At 48.7% G+C, this 17,346-nt stretch overlaps 1 protein-coding gene across 2 annotated transcripts in view; it reads left to right on the top strand.

Moving 5' to 3' along the window:
- The window catches only part of LOC144770342 (histo-blood group ABO system transferase-like), a 652,215-nt gene that overhangs the window by 295,698 nt on the left and 339,171 nt on the right, over nt 1–17,346 (top strand). The gene's annotated exons all lie outside the window — the stretch shown is intronic.

Here is a 17,346-nt window from a genome sequence, read left to right as displayed (position 1 = left end):
ATAAAGCAGAAAAGATCCCTTCACCAAAGTAAAACAGCAAGGCCACCTAGCAACAGACACAAATGGAACAAGGAATGATAGACAGGCGTACAGACAGTCAGGTGGACGTTAGTACGGTACCTGAAGAACTGGGCGTTCTTACTGTGGTGAGAACTGCAATACGACGCTTCTGTTCCAGGTGGCAGGGCTCCCTCCCATCACGGGAGCCCTGCAGAGTCAGCCGCCATCTTCCTTCTTCCCCCTCGCGGCGGGGGCGGGCATTTCCGGCCGGCCGCGCTGGGATTCGCCGGCCGGCCCCAGCACTTCCGGGTCGCCGCAGGCTGCGCGGTGGCCCGATTTCAGGCAGGCAGGCGGGGACAGTGCGCGCACGGGTGCGCGCCGATAGATATATAAGTGAATTTCAATGCAAATTTCACAGCAAATACTGGACGGATTTACACCAATTAAAGAAAAGCGTAATCTGCGAACCGGTCTCTTCAACTTTGCCAAATTTCAAATAATTCCGTTCAGCCGTTCGGGCTGTAGCCGTGTCTAAAGGTCCTTTGGAAATTTGCATGGGGAAAACACGTTTTGGGACCCCCTTTTATCTCAGCCCCCACTTGACGAACCCCCCTCAAACTTTCAGGGAAGAAGCGGAGTGTAACGGGCCATCTTCTTTGAGAAATTCACGTAGATCCATTAACTGGCGCCAAAGTTATTCCCAATAGAATGTTGTGGATTTCCTATGGAAACTAGGTCCTAACTATATATACCTACTGGCGACCGCCAGTAGGTAATATATATATATATATATATATATATATATATATATATATATATATCATATCATTTTAATATCAGAGTACTGTTGCTTCTTAGAGCACTGCTGCATTTAAAACAGCTCTGGAAACCCTTCTTAGTTTTAAAACACATCACAGAACAATTGATTTTAAATGGTGTAAAGCAAGGGTGCTACGGACTTTCACTAACTGTAACCTAAAAACATAGTTTAAAAACAGAAGAATGATTAAAAACAATAAGAAGGGATAAAGGCTAGGGGAAAAAAGCCACATTACAGAATTGCAGCTACCACTGACACTGAAGTGCACTTCTTTTTAGGTGAATGTGCACATGTGCTTAAGTCAAATCAGTTACTCACAGTGCAACAGAGCCAGTGGTTGAAGTGAGCTGACAGTTAAACACAGCAGTTGATGAAAAGAACTGATTAAAAACTCATCTTTATAGGATTGTATATTTATTCATGAATTTTTGATTGATTGAGCCTGGCAAAACAATCAAAGCTATACCTAAAAATTAAGCTAAGGCTCGATGATTACTTTCAGCATTTGTCACGCCTTGCCATTTTGGTGAGCATTAGTCAGCGTGACCCACATGAAGGTTGTTAACGTGGCTCTACCTGTGGCATCTCATTTCATATGGCTTCGTGCGACTCTGTTAAGCTTTCCGTTGAACTGCGGTCTGACCCCGTTAGCAAAACACAATGAAACATCAGCATTTTCATTAGACAAAATAAAAAGCGGCTGCTATCTCTGTGGAACAGGCTAACATGAACCGGTATCATGTAATAGCCTTGCAATATTTATGCACTTGTCTGCTATCAAAGGCCAGACAAAGGCTAATCGTGTTACAAAATAAACAGAGCAGGGCACTTGCTTTTACGAGACTATAAAATTGGCAAATGCCTGTTTCTAGAATCAGGCGGTGGTTTGCGAGTTCCTGGACTAACCCCGCCCCCCCTCACCCCCCCCCCCCCCACCCTTTTATTCAGATCTTGTTGAGAGAAACCCCCGACTGGTGCCCATTAAAGCAATAGAAGGCAGCACATGTTCTCAAGTTCGGGATGATCAAACCACAGGCATTCGGCCTACAACATCTTGTCTTGGACTACAAGTGTGGCCAACACACAACACAAGAGAGGGCGGTGTGACAGATCAGTTACAGAGGCATTCTTGGTGCAAGCCTGCATTCTTGCACACAGAAGTGGGTGAAAGGTCGAGGGGTCAAGGAGGACGTACCTTGTGCGGCTGACCTGAGGACTTCTCGGAAACAACTGCCTTCCAAGCTCCCTTGGGGCCTTTCCACTTCCGGATGTTTGGGAGGGTCGGCTGGTTTAACTCCGTACAAAGCTGAAAAACAGATTAAAAATTGTGCGTAAGGTTATGGTTTTCATGACGCACTTTTTGTACCATCAACATTGTCTGATAGAATATACAGTATGCTTTCACTAGAGCACTAACACATGTACTTCTATAATTTACCAAAACCGCTCTAAAGACACATTTTTCGGAGCAAATGACACCAAGCATTAGCAAAGCCAATATGTCTGCATTCGGAGCCTGCCTTTTTGCTTAGCCAATACTTTTTTTATCATTTCTTTATTATAGGGAGAGGTACTCGGGCCTTGCAATATAAACAAGCATTGACCATACCAACTGGTCTGGCTTTAAAGGAATGTTGTATTGTAATGTGAAGCATTACAAGTAAATAACAAGGGGATAGGTATGAATTTGTGTAGAAGCAAAGGACTGTATAATAATATTGGCGTGGGTTAAAAGGTCAGGAGAGAGTTGTACTAATAAGCCAGATCTAAAAATCTATGTATAATGACAGCCTTCCTCACATCTGCACTGCTGCAAGAGAAAAACACTATAAATTATCTATCTATGTAACCAGGGCCGTTTCTAGGTGTTGTGCCGCCCTAGGCGAGAATTTAAAAATGCCCCCCCCCCTCCCTCCCTTTTTCTACCATCACTATCTCTGAATGATGATACACCTCACCAGGCCGTCACCCACCCGCCCACCTCCGCCTCATTTTCATTTACAGACACCAGAAAACAGACCCGGCTCCTCCTCGACCCCATGGCTTCCGTGCTGCGCCTCTACAGACCCGTGCTGCCTGTGCCTAGCTCTGCTTCCATGCGTCTTCTGCCCGCCTCTCTCTCAAGGGCAACATATGGGTACATTTAAAACACACCCACTCAAGTCTCTGCGCCAGGCAGCAGCCCTTATAGCACGAGTGGCATTGTTCAGGTGCACAAGAGGCATCGTGGGTCGGACTCACTGGTTGTGCTCAGAATGTGCTCTCGGACAAAAAGGACTCTCGATAATTCTGTGTACGTGCCCTGGAACGTAAGGGGCTCTCAGTACATGTAAGGGAGTCTGCGTCAGCAGACAAGCAGGGTACTGCATGTGCGTCCTTAAAGACTTACTGGCTCTTAGCATATACAATTAGGCGCGAAGGGGGTCTGTGTGCATGTACCCCAAGACATGCAGGCTCTGTACACGCAGCATCAGACGCACGCTTACTCCGTACATCTGCCCTCGCGCACCATCTCGGGGCTCCCTCAGCACACGGGAGCCCCAGCCGCAGACGACGCTTCTGTTCCAGGTGGCAGGGCTCCCTCCCATCACGGGAGCCCTGCAGAGTCAGCCGCCATCTTCCTTCTTCCCCCTCGCGGCGGGGGCGGGCATTTCCGGCCGGCCGCGCTGGGATTGGCCGGCCGGCCCCAGCACTTCCGGGTCGCCGCAGGCAGCGCGGTGGCCCGATTTCAGGCAGGCAGGCGGGGACAGTGCGCGCACGGGTGCGCGCCGATAGATATATAAGTGAATTTGAATGCAAATTTCACAGCAAATACTGGACGGATTTACACCAATTAAAGAAAAGCGTAATCTGCGAACCGGTCTCTTCAACTTTGCCAAATTTCAAATAATTCCGTTCAGTCGTCCGGGCTGTAGCCGTGTCTAAAGGTCCTATGGACATTTGCATGGGGAAAACACGTTTTGGGACCCCCCTTTTATCTCAGCCCCCACTTGATGAACCCCCCTCAAACTTTCAGTGAAGGAGCGGAGCGTAACGGGCCATCTTCTTTGAGAAATTCACGTAGATTCATTAACTGGCGCCACAGTTATTCCCAATAGAATGTTGTGGATTTCCTATGGAAACTAGGTCCTAACTATATATACCTACTGGCGACCGCCAGTAGGTAATATATATATATATATATATATATATATATATATATATATATATATATATATATATATAAAAAATATATATATATATATATCCCCATAGGAAACGTGTTGTCTTGCTACTAACTTTGGCATCGATTGACGACTCTCCACAAAACTTTCAGAGAAGATGCTATTTTCTGACTAGTTTGTGCATGGATTGTTCAGGGTGGGGGCTGAAAAAAAAGGGGTCCCAAAGCACAAAATCCCCTTGTATATTCCATATACTTCTTTAGGCAGGGCTACAGCAACAACTGCTGAGCGGAATTACCCCAAATTTGGCAGGGAGCTAGATCTTGGTACACAGATTATGCTTTTTGTGATTTTGTGTAAATCAGTTGAGCAGTTCTTGAGAATTTAAGGTTACAAAATATTTGTATAGAAGGAGGGTTGGGTTCGAGAGAGTCCCTCAAACCCAGTTTAAAAAAATAGAGTATTCTGACAGGCCCATGGAGCTTTTTTTCCCTTGGGCCATTTCACTCTTTTGGGAACCAGACTCCTGTGGTAACAAGCCCTCTGATTGGCCATCAGCAACGTCGGAAAACTGCTGATGGCATCCAATACAGGACTCAGGAACTTAGTCCCCTGTCCTAAATTTTAAGAAAACAGTGATATAAGGGCAATGAACACCATTGGGGGGGCACAGAGGGCCCGCCTATGGGACCAACATATTTAAAATAATGCCCCCCCTCCCCCATAGCCTTTAAAAGGCCCTAAGGACCCCATCTCCTGGGTCATCACTTTTTGAAAAAGGGAAGGACGCCAGAACCTCACCTACACCCCACCCCTATTAGCCTTTATTGGCCTTGGGGACCCAATACCAGACCCAGATCATTTTTTATGTCCTGGAGTGCCCATGCAAGAACTACAGACTTTGTCAATGTGATTTTTGCATGTTGCACAGCAAATGAGCTGCTGTGCATAATGGCTTTAAAAAATAATAGCAAAACTCTATGATGCGGGCAGCATTGTCTGAGCTATAGCTTTTTATTTCTAATTTACAATAAAATTAAAGGTGATGGACCTTTGCCACCATGTACCGCTTCCAGGAGACTTTATATAAAAATCAAAATGTAAATAATATTTAAGCCAATAAAGAGAATTGTGAGTATATTATAGGGTTTTATTTTCTAGTTAAAAGTTAAGGTTCTCTGACCCTTTATTCATTAGTCAAATATCAATCAGGTTACAAAATTAAAAATAGGAAAAATAGAATTAATACAGAACATATTAAAACTTAATACAAGGCATTCCCTAAAGGAAGGGAATAAGGCAAAAAGTGTCAGTCAGAATTCTTTAAAGAGTTCAGGAAAATATAATTCAAGAGTGAGTTTTGCTAGGCTAATCAATAATTAATATTTGGCAAAAGTCTCCCATCAAGAGAAATAAATGCAAAAGACAAATCTTTTCAAAACTAGTTAGTCATAGCATAAACTTAGAGTTTTAGCATCTAAATCTAAACCTGTTCTATCAGCTGCTGGTCTGTTCAATCTGTCTCTCTGTGTCTCACACAGAGAGGCTGCCCGCCCTTCACAAGAACACAGAGGAATGTGGTCTGTCTTGCCAAAAATATGACGTTCAAGGACTCTGAATAAAAATATGAGCAAGAACCCCCATCTCCCACTGTCTCTCCTTGGACGCAATCTCCTCCCAGGCTGCGCCCGCGACGTTCACGTACCTAACCCATATGATGTCTGTGTCAGATCTGTTTCTTCTCCTCTCCTCCCTCTAAGACTTCTAAGGCTGACACGCCCCCTATGGGGTCATTTCATATACTTCTAATCAATCAATCAATCAAGGCATTTATATAGCGCACTACTCACCCGGAGGGTCTCAAGGCGCTAGGGGAGAGGGGGTCCGCTACTGCTTGAACAGCCAGGTCTAGAGCTGCTTCCTGAAGGCGAGGTGGTCCTGGGTCAGGCGGAGGTGGGTCGGGAGGGAGTTCCAAGTCTTGGCGGCCAGGTAGGAGAAGGACCTTCCTCCTGTTGTGGCTCTTCGGATGCGGGGGGCGGTGGCGAGGGCGTGGCCGGTCGATCGAAGCTGGCATGTGGGAGCGTAGAAGTTGAGGCGGCTGTTGAGGTATCCTGGGCCTTGGTTGTGCAGGGCTTTGTGTGCGTGGGTGAGGAGACGGAAGGTGATTCTCTTGTTGACCGGGAGCCAGTGCAGGTCTCTCAGGTGTCCGGAGATGTGGCTGCGACGGGAGATGTCCAGGATGAGTCGTGCTGAGGCGTTCTGGATCCGCTGGAGTCTCTTCTGGAGTTTGGCGGTGGTACCGGCGTAGAGGGAGTTGCCGTAGTCCAGACGGCTGGTGACGAGGGCCTGGGTGACCGTCTTCCTGGTCTCGGTGGGGATCCACCGGAAGATCTTATGTAGCATGCGCAGGATGTTGAAGCACGACGAGGAGACGGCGTTGATTTGTCTGGTCATGGAGAGGGAGGAATCCAGGATGAAGCCCAAGTTGCGTGCGTGGTCTGGTGGTTTGGGTGCGCTGCCCAGGGCGGGGGGCCACCAGGAGTCGTCCCAGGCGGAGGGTGAGGATCCCAGGATGAGGACTTCCGTCTTGTCCGAGTTCAGTTTCAGGCGGCTGTTCCTCATCCACTTGGCTACGTCTGTCATCCCTTCGTGTAGGTTGGCTCTGGCGGCGGTGGGGTCGTTGGTGAGGGAGAGGATCAGCTGGGTGTCGTCGGCGTAGGAGATGATGTTGAGGTTGTGTTGGCGTGCGATGGCTGCGAGGGGGCTCATGTAGACGTTGAAGAGGGTTGGGCTGAGCGAGGAGCCCTGAGGAACGCCGCAGATGACTTCGGTGGCTTCTGACCTGAACGGGGGGAGGCGGACTCTCTGTGCCCTTCCGGCGAGGAAGGAGATGATCCACTCCAGTGCCTTCTCCTGGATTCCGACGTTGCTGAGGCGCTGCACTAGGGTGCGGTGGCAGACAGTGTCGAAGGCCGCGGAGAGGTCTAGGAGGATGAGGGCCGCTGTTTCTCCGTTGTCGAGCAGGGCTCGGATGTCATCGGTGGCTGCGATCAGGGCAGTCTCGGTGCTGTTGTTGGCTCGGAATCCAGACTGCGAGAGGTCGAGGGATCCGTTCGTCTCAAGGAGGGCGGCCAGCTGCTTGTTGACGGTCTTCTCGATGACTTTTGCAGGAAACGGGAGCAGCGAGATGGGGCGGTAGTTCTTGAGGTCGGTGGGGTCGGCTGATGGCTTCTTAAGTAGAGCGCTGAGTTCGGCGTGCTTCCAGCTCTCCGGGAAGGTAGCGGTGTCGAAGGAGGTGTTGATGATGTCCCGCAGGTGGGGTGCGATGACAGCGTTGGCCTTGTTGAAGACGTGGTGAGGGCAGGGGTCGGTCGGAGAACCGGAGTGGATGGAGTTCATCGTGCGGATGGTGTCTTCGGTGCTGATCGGGGTCCAGGCGCGGAGGGTGGTGGTGGGGGGCGGTGGTTCGGTCGTGGCGTGCATCGGTTGAGTGCTGAAGCTGTTGTGTATGTCCGCGATCTTGTTGTAGAAGTAGGAGGCGAGGGAGTTGCAGAGGTCTTGTGAAGGGGTGATGTCGTTGTTTCCGGCGTTGGGGTTGGAGAGCTCTTTAACGATGTTGAAGAGTTCCTTGCTGTTGTGTGCGTTGTTGTCCAGTCGTTCCTTGAAAGCAGTTTTCTTGGTGGCGTGAATCAGTTGGTGGTGTTTTCGGGTGGCGAGCTTGAGGGCAGTCATGTTGTCCGGTGTTGGGTCTCTGCGCCAGGCTTTCTCGAGAGCTCGGCAGTTCCTCTTGGAGCTCTTGAGTTCGTCGATGAACCATGGGGCTTTCTTGCTGCTGGGTCTGCTAGGCGGGGTCCTCAGAGGGGCGAGGTCGTCTGCGCAGTTGCTGATCCACTTTGTTAGGTTGGTGGCCGCCTGGCTGGGGTTCGTTGCGCCGGCGGGAGGGTTTTTGCTCAGGGAAGTCGCGTGCTGGCCGGCTGTGATCTTGTTTCAGCTTCTGCGTGCAACCTGTTGCTGGTGGTGGTGGATCGTGGTCCTTCTGAAGCTGAAGTGGACGCAGCTGTGGTCCGTCCAGTGGGTCCGGTCGCGTGGCTGAAGGTGATGTCCTTGCTGGATGAGAACACGGGGTCGAGTGTGTGTCCGGCGTAGTGGGTGGGGGTGGTCACCAGTTGCTTGAGTCTGAGGTTTGCGAGGTTGTCCAGCAGGGTGGTGGTGTTACGGTCGTTGTTGTTCTCCAGGTGGAAGTTGAGGTCCCCGAGGAGGATGTAGTCAGCGGAGGGGAGGGCGTGCGGGCTGATGGAGTCGGCGATGTCTTCGCTGAATTGTGTGCGTGGTCCCGGGGGTCTGTAGATGAGGGTGCCTCTGAGGGTGGTCTTGGGGTTGATGTGGATCTGGAAGTGCAGGTGTTCGGCGGGTGCGAGGGTATCGTCGGTGTTGGTTGTGATGCGGATGGTGTTCCTGTGGATGATGGCGATGCTTCCTCCTGTCTGGTTGACGCGGTCCCTCCGGATGATTTGTAGCCGTCCGGGATGGCGATGGCGATGTCGAGCGCTGAGGAGGCTATCATCCAGGTTTCCGTGAGGAAGGCGACGTCTGGGGCTGTGGTATCAAGCAGGTTCGACGGCGTGTCTGTGGACGGAGCGGGTGTTGAGCAGGATGCACTTCAGGAGGCTGCTGCTGGTGCTCGTCTTGGTCGGTGCTGGTGTAGTGCAGGTCCGGATGCAGGTGAACTTGCAGGAGTGGCAGCAGAAAGGCCCGTGGGTGCGCCTCGGGGTGGCTCGGTAGCATCCAGGGATCCGGCCGGCGTTGAGTGCGTTGAGCTCAGTGACATCGTAGGTCCGGCGGGTGGGCTGGTGTCTGCGGGGGCCAGGGATCCTGGCGCTGGGCGCGGTCCAGGCGCGGACGGGCGCAGACGGGCTTACCTTTGGTGCACCTTCGGCGCTCAATCGGTGCTCCCGCTGCGCGCGTCCGCTGCGCGGTCGCTCTGGGGGCGTCATAAGAGAGGAGCGGGAGGGCGGTTCAGCTGGGTGGCGGGAGCGGGGCGGCCAATGGGCAGGGGGGCGGGGTCGGCAGAGGTCTGTGGCGGGAAGGGGCTCACAGGGCGGCTCTGCGGCGGCTGGGTCGTCCGGCGGAGGAGACCCAAGGAAGGGGAGGGCAGCAGAGGGGGGTAAGGGATACACAGGGCAAGCAGGAAGGGAGAAAAGAAAACGAAGTGGCAGCAGGGGGGAAGCAGGAAGGGAGAAAAGAAAACGAGGTGGCAGCAGAGGGGAAGAACAAAGTAGGCAGCAGCGGGGCAGCAGGAGGGGGGAAAATGCAGAAGGCAGCAGCGAGGCGGCGGAGCAAGGCTCAGGCAGGCAGCAGACAGCAGCAAGGCTCAGGCCGGTGGCAGGCAGGAGCAGTGGGGTGGGGGCGACCTCGCCTTGGAGAAGGCTCAGCGGTCGCTCCCTGACCCTGCACACGGACCCCTTAAGAGAGGAGCCGGGAGGGCGGGTCAGCTGGGTGGCGGGAGCGGGGCGGCCAATGGGCAGGGGGGGGGCGGGGTCGGCGGAGGTCTCTGGCGGAAAGGGGCTCACTGGGCGGCTCTGCGGCGGCTGGGTCATCCGGTGGAGGAGACCCAAGGAAGGGGGAGGGCAGCAGAGGGGGGTAAGGGGTACACAGGGCAAGCAGGAAGGGAGAAAAGAAAACGAAGTGGCAGCAGGGGGGAAGCAGAAAGGGAGAAAAGAAAACGAGGTGGCAGCAGAGGGGAAGAACGAAGTAGGCAGCAGCGGGGCAGCAGGAGGGGGGACAATGCAGAAGGCAGCAGCGAGGCGGCGGAGCAAGGCTCAGGCAGGCAGCAGACAGCAGCAAGACTCAGCCCGGTGGCAGGCAGGAGCAGCGGGGTGGGGGCGACCTCGCCTTGGAGAAGGCTCAGCTCAGCTTGATTGATTGATTGATTTGCATATGGCTGGGTTCAAACTGGAATGGGATGGTGAGCAAAAAAAAACAATGGATTTAGGCCCAGATCTCTGTACTGAGGTGAATGTATGACATTGTTCTGTACTCCTGTCCATCAATTGTTCTTTTTGCATTTATCACTGGTGAACAACATCAGGATAATGTCAAGAAAATGGGAATGACCGCAGAGGGAGGTGGGGCCAGAATTTTTAAAACTCCCCCCAAACAGGAACAAACACAAAGTTTGCTCTCAGTGGGCAAAGGTTTAAAAATGCTTCCACCAGCTGGAAGCAGACTTGTTACTATTTCCCTGCCCACGCTGAAAAGGGATAAAGATCAACAGATTGTTTCCACCCAGAGGAAGCAGCATAACTAGTTGCACCCTGCGGGCGGGAACAATGTCGGCTCCCGCATCATGCAGGAAGGCCGCTGGGGTTGTGAGGGGGGTGAGGCTCATCCACTGATGGTTCCCTTCCTACAGCCCCCAATATGGTGTTTGATGGATGCCCCAGGTGGGCACCAGGGCACCCAGCTACATAAAATAGAGGTCCCGGGGGATCTCCCCTGTAAAATTAAATATAATACATAGCCCTGGGGGAAAGGGTCCCCAGGGCCTTCCCCCTACCTTTATTAATTTGATTTTGCCCCGATGGGATGGAATCCCCAGACCGGAAATTGCTCACCTTGAACCTACACAAGGTCTGGTGGATGGGGTCTCCAGGACCTTATGAGGCTCGGGGATGAGCTCCACCAACCCCAAATATTATGACCCTGGGGATGGAGGCCCTGCGGTCTAATGAGGCTCTGTTTTTAAAAAAAAATATAGCCCTGGACGATGAGGTCTTCAGGGACTATTGAGGCTGAGAGAGAGGGACCAAATGCGGTCCTCTTCTTATTTAATTAACACATTTGGCTCTACGGGGATGGGGTCCATGGAGTCGAAAATGGCTTAAAGAAGGGGAGAGCACCCCCCCTCAATTAAATAGTTTGGGCCCTGGGGGCGTGGGGTCTCTGGGGCCGGAAACATCTAAGGAGGAGGGGTCACGTGGCCCCCCTCTCCTTTAAATCACATAAGTCCCTGGGGTTCAAAGAGCCTAATAAGGCTAGGGGAGGGGGTCCACATGGGTGGCAACCAGGGCAAGTGGCACAGATGCGCTCACATGGGCACACAGAAATGTATTAGCAGTGGAAGAACCTGTGTTTGGTAAATAGGCAACTGCTCTGCTAGTGTGTTACTCTTCTGTTTACATTTCCATCATTTCACTGTACATACAAAAGCCAAAGTGCTACTTCTAATGATTGTTGAACGTTTAAGGTTTCCTGTCTGTGAGCGTATTTACCTGAAATTTACACCATCTGTTTGAGTAAGCAAATAAGCACAACCAAACGTATTCAACAGAAGTGACACTTTAAATCTGTCAAAATCTTAAGCATCTGAGCATTTGAACTGTTTTTACAATGAGGTCACTGTAAGTTGCATTTCTGCAATGTTGCGTCTATCCTTTGTTAAAGATCTATCTGAAAAATCACACTACACAAAAAAAACAGTCTTTAATAAAAATCACTACCTGTATACATACTTTGAAAAATCCTCATAGTCGGCAATTGAAGGAAATCCAACAAAGTTACACTCTGCTTAAACAGTTCCACTAGGTCAACTTTCCAGTCTCTATTACACTTTATTAGAATCTCAAAATTTGGACAGCCTTTCCCAAAGCTACTGTAAGGGCCAAGTTTGTGTTTCTGTACTGCCCTTCTACTGTTGTCCGTTATTTTGTTGCTTATCTCGTCCTCTCTCACCCTGCCCTGTCCTGCAATGCCCTAAACATTTTTATAGCATACAAAAGATGTTTGACATGGTCAATCTTTTTTTCTTTTATGCATAGGTTACACTCATCAGCTGGGTGTACACATGTTTTCAGGTATTTTCTACATAGGGTGGGAAAAGCGGGGCAAAGGTAGAGAAGAAACAGGTGGGGCAGAGGTGTTAATGAGAAAAGCAGCACCACAGATAAGGGAGTGTTGCATGGATTCTGCTCAGGAATAGAACTATGCTTGGGATCATAGAACATCAGCAAGTAGGTACTAAGTCACCATACCACCTCAGTATCTGAGCCAGAGTCTGACTAGCTATAGTGCTTCACTTACCTCCTAACATTTCCAGAGAAACAAGTGATATGTCCACAATAAGACAAAAAAGAGACACAATGGAAGTTTACAATGTTTATTTAAACTATCATGCTCTAAGATGCAGTAATTGCCCCCCAATTAGACAACAAATGCCTATCAAAAATATCATTAGCATGAGTAACAAACCATATACCATAAAAACCCTGTCATGCTCTAAGACAGATTAGTCTAAACCCCCCTTTTCTACTAAAGCTAAAGGATTATATATTATAGCACTCTGGGATTAGTGGCGGACCCCGTACCTTTGCATACATAGGTGGATGTTCTCCATCTCAGTTGATGCAGCACTGTTGCTTCAGGACCTTCAGTCAGTGCGTGTTTTTCAGAACCCCTGTCAGTTATATGACAACATATGGGGTTTACACAACGCAGCTGCATTCTCTTGTTATGTCTGACCAGAAAGAAGAAAAAGAAGCAGTGTTGTTTGGCCTTGTCCAGGGTGTTAAGACCAAATCCCAAGAAAAGAACAAAACATGGAAATGTGTTGTTTCTGTGTGAAAATACAGTGTGTCACAAAGGCACGCGTGCCATGTAGTACAGTGTGCAAAACAAAAGTGATCCACAACGCGCATAATTAGAATAACCTAGGGAAAACGACAATGAGCCACGCAATAAACATAACACAAGTACTCCTATAGAGTGCTTGAAAACAATTTTAAAAGGTTTCTCCGAAAACCAGGAGCAGTGTAAGGAAAAATGTCCTTGGTTCATACGCCATGGGAGGGCCAAACACAAGAAGGGGGCTTGACACCTGCATGCCAGGACAAGTGTCATCAAAGAAAATGAGAGCAACAGAGAAGTTTACCAATGGTAAGCCAACATATAGTACACAGCATGTCCCTTTGTGACAGTGCATGCACAGTCTAGCTGAAACCTAAAAAGTACTATGATGAGCCTAGAACTGAGTGCATCATATATATATATATATTTTTTTAACACACTTTCAGCCATGCTGCTGTACAACATGGCTGGCTAAAAACATTGATAAAACCAATAGATCTCGCATAGGTGTAACCTATTGGCTTTGCTTACGCTTATTATTATTTTCCTGCCACTAAGTGACTAACCTAGGAATGGTTTTAACTGTCACCTACCCATCAAAAAAAATGCTATGTAGTCCCAGAGCCATAATTTGCTAGGGCTCCTTGTATACTAAGCCAGTGAACCCCCTAGAGATTGTCCGTGCATGTAACACTCTTGTTAAACCCTTAATTGAGAGTGGAGGAGATAGTTATTTATAATCTTGTATTCTAAAGCTTTCTTCACTTCAGTCACATTCTCATATTATAATCACTGTTATTAAAGATTCAAATCAGACGCAGAAAGTATAAACCTAATTTCTAATGATCCCCTTTTGCTTCTTATTTTCTACCCATTTGTCCTGTGTTGATAATTAGGTTTATCTTACTGAGATCTCTTGCATAAATTCAGATTCTTTAGGTTCAATATAATTTTCTTCCTCCATTCCCCTGAATGTTCTTTAGTTTTATCCATCTTCTGAATACTATAAATTAGCCACCCAACCAAATGCAGGAATGATTTACTGCATTATGCCAGGCACTTCCGAAAGAATTCACATAAAATATTCCAATATATCAGAGTCATTTGGACTACCCATGAGTAACCTATGTACCACGAGCAAATCTCTCTAAAGCATAAAATCATTCAATTTTGGGCCTAAGTAACCCATAGGGCAGGGTGCTGTGCACGTAAAAGGTAGAGCATATACTTTTTTTGCATGTCTTGGTAGTGAAAACCCCCTACATTTCTTTGCCTTTAATGTGAGCCCTACTTCTCTCATAGGTTAACATTGGGAATTCCTTATTACACTTTTAACCTGTAATTCCTGATTAGAAAGAAGTTGAAGGAGAAATTGTAACATGTTTTATATCTTTAGAATGGTATGGTAAATCTTTGTATCTAGTAAAGTTTGATTTAACATTACTAATTTAGAAATGCCACCTTTAGAAAGTGGAGGACCTGACTTGGCAGTTCGGGCTGGACTATTCCCATGTGGAGAAGGGTGAGGATTGATTTGCTTATTGCTGTTTCCAATCTGGGGTGGCGTGGTGAGCAAAAAAATGATGGATTGAACCCATATCTTTTTGAATGGGGGTGAATGTTTGCATTGTTTAGCATTACGTCCAACATTTGTTCTTTTTACCTTTAGAATGGGGACATTTCTCTGCTCTTAACTCTATGCACCTGCAGCCTGCCTCCAATAAATGGATGGGTACGGTGGGTGACTGCTACACTTTGTGCATTCTCGCTAGACAATTATTACTTAACTTAGCAATAATCTATCTTCTGTGACCAGGTGAAGTTTTCTGCCTGTCTTGGTAGTCCGCCACTTGACAGGATTGGGCTGAGAGTGCCATCACTCACATTCTTAGCTGGTCCTGATGTTTGGCATGCAAGCCATCCCCCTTTGGGCCATCTCTCTGACCAGGGTAGTTGACTCCTTTATGAGCATGTTCACACGACTTTGCTAATTACTTTATTGAGGTGTTGGGAGGTGAAATGTTGCTTGTCGCAATCGTGCCTTAGCCTCCATGGCCTTCTTGAATTGCACCCAATGGTGGCTCTGATTGGAGTAATCAGAGGTCATGGGCCAGTTTTAGTAACTTTGGCTTTGAGGTCTTAATATGAATATGCATCTCTTGCTTTGTCAGACTTCATGGAACCTCCCACCCACCCTCCCTTCCCACACTCACAGGCAAATATTCTTACACACAAACCCATTCACAATCCGTCAACTCTGCTGCTGCTTTTAAACTGTGGCTGGTAAAGACACGTCAGTAATTGGTCTATTTGGAGACATCTTTTGGCAACTGTTTCCCCAGGCACATTTCTGTGCTTGTGGAAAATTGCAGACGCTGTGTAATTGCATCGGAGTTGCAGTAATTATCCGGTACACTGGGTGAGATGAATCCTTCTGACCATGCCTCTGCTAAATATCGAGACACTCTTGGGGTGGGTAACACCAGGGCTTTAAGTGGTCCGGGTCTCGCCGGTGCTGAGCACCAGCAGTTTTTTAAAGGAGACCTCTAAACATGTCTCTATCAGGCTCTGTTTTGTGCCCTGGCACAGGCGGTCTATTTTTTCCATAGCGGCAGTGACAGCAGGCACATCGATGTGCGCATGCTCACACTGCTTACTTCTCACTAGTGGAGAAGTTACGGCATGACGTCATGCCAGGAGAGTGTTATAGGGGAAGGAAAATCCTTTAAAGTGGGTCATTTTCTCTCTGAATTTCCCTTCTCTTTTGTGAAACTCAGGAGCAGCAACATTGTCAGGTTGTCACCAGAGCTTTAAGTAGAAACTTTTTTAATATTATGTACAAGCCATATGCAACTAACAACCATTGACAACGCCAAAAGTCCTGACTTGTTGTAGGTATGATGTTACTTGTATCATATATATGGATGCAATGACCGAAACAGCAAAATACCAGTGGGGCGGCACACTATGCTAAGCACAGAATTGTAGCTAGCGTGTTTTTAAGCCATGCCCTTAATTACACTGTCCACGCCCCTTTGAGAGACCCTCCAGTTTTTTCATCCCACTTAAAGGCCTGGGTAACACCCATACCCTGAGCGAAGTATATGCTGGGGTCAGGAAATGTTTCTATTCTGTGCTCTGGTGGGTTGCCGGAAGCGTCACACATGGCTACTGTATATGTAAAAAATGAGAAACACGAATGTTAAAAAAACGGTGATGTTCCAAACCGCGATACAAAAATCAGCGCTAACCAGCGACAGGCCTGCAATTCCCACTAGTCATGCGGAACAATGCACCATAAAAGCAGAGAAAAAAAACTGTGAGATGACAATGTACGAGTACAACCTCACATCCGTGATGTAGTACAAATGTCCACTGTCCCGCAACAAATAGGCATCTCCTCACAAACATACACAATGTACATTGTCATGCAGTCTGGATGTAAACTTCGCTAATGCGTAAACATACATAGAACACACTGTGTCTCCCCTTTATATTGCAGAGGGACAATCAACACCTCCTGCAGAGCAGACCCTACATCACGTCAGTGATGATGGAGACGACCCCCAGGACATCGACCTAGACAAACTCCAACGGTTCATGGACAACCTCCGCACCCAACGTCCAGTAGCAGGTCAGCCCAGCACCATCGAGGTGAGCCCACCCTCTGCACAGACCACACAGCAGGAAGCACCTACCACCACATCTAGCTCCCAGCACCTCACCGAAGAACACATGGCGTTCCAATGCCGTGTGTTAGACTGCCAGAAGGAGCGGGCTGAACAGGTGCGGTGGGGTTCAAACTCATGACAGCCAAACTAGATGCCATACGTGGGTGTCTAAGTCCAATCAGGGACCACTTAGACTCCCTAATGGACACCAACAGTCCTCCCCATGCCCTCCAACAATCCATGGCTGGCGTGGCTGGAGTCATGACTCAGAGACAACAACAACTGTCTAGTCAGAGTGACTAAAGCGATTTCATCTGTGATTTGGGAAACAGAAGGAGGGTCATGGAGAACATGGAGCAGATGCAGGCGCAAAGAATGTCTACCACAGCTGCACACGAGTAAGCTGTAGATGGGATCTTCAATGCCCTGCAGATCCTCATCATGGGAGTAATGCAACAACACATTGCGCAGATGAATGCTGCTGCTACTTCTACTTCAAAAAGGGGGGTGGTGATGGACAGAGTATCTGAGTTAATCAGAACACTCCTACCCAGTCAACAGATCAGGGCTTGATCCATCACCGTTTTTTAGCTCACTGCACCATCCCAGTTCAGAACCTGGCTATATGCAAATTAGTCTGTCCCTGGCCCAGTGCATCATGGGAACAGGGCAGACCAAACTACCAAGCCAATTCTTCACTGGAAAGGAAAAAAGCTTCCGGGGACCGGTTTCTGGCATTACAGCCGTCTTCGGCCCGGCTTGCTTGAATCCTGATGATGCAGTGAGCAAGGGACTCATGTCTGAGCATACCCTTCCACACTTGTGGTGGCCAAAATATTTCAAAAAGGGGGGTGGTGATGGACAGAGTATCTGAGTTAATCAGAACACTCCTACCCAGTCAACAGATCAGGGCACAGGCGGTCTATTTTTTCCATAGCGGCAGTGACAGCAGGCAAATCGATGTGCGCATGCTCACACTGCTTACTTCTCACTAGTGGAGAAGTTACGGCATGACGTCATGCCAGGAGAGTGTTATAGGGGAAGGAAAATCCTTTAAAGTGGGTCATTT

Source organism: Lissotriton helveticus, chromosome 7 (genome assembly GCF_964261635.1).
Source record: "Lissotriton helveticus chromosome 7, aLisHel1.1, whole genome shotgun sequence".
Taxonomy (NCBI): Eukaryota; Metazoa; Chordata; class Amphibia; order Caudata; family Salamandridae; genus Lissotriton; species Lissotriton helveticus.
The sequence above is the reverse complement of the archived record's forward strand: the minus strand, read 5'-3'. Positions and strand labels throughout refer to the sequence as shown.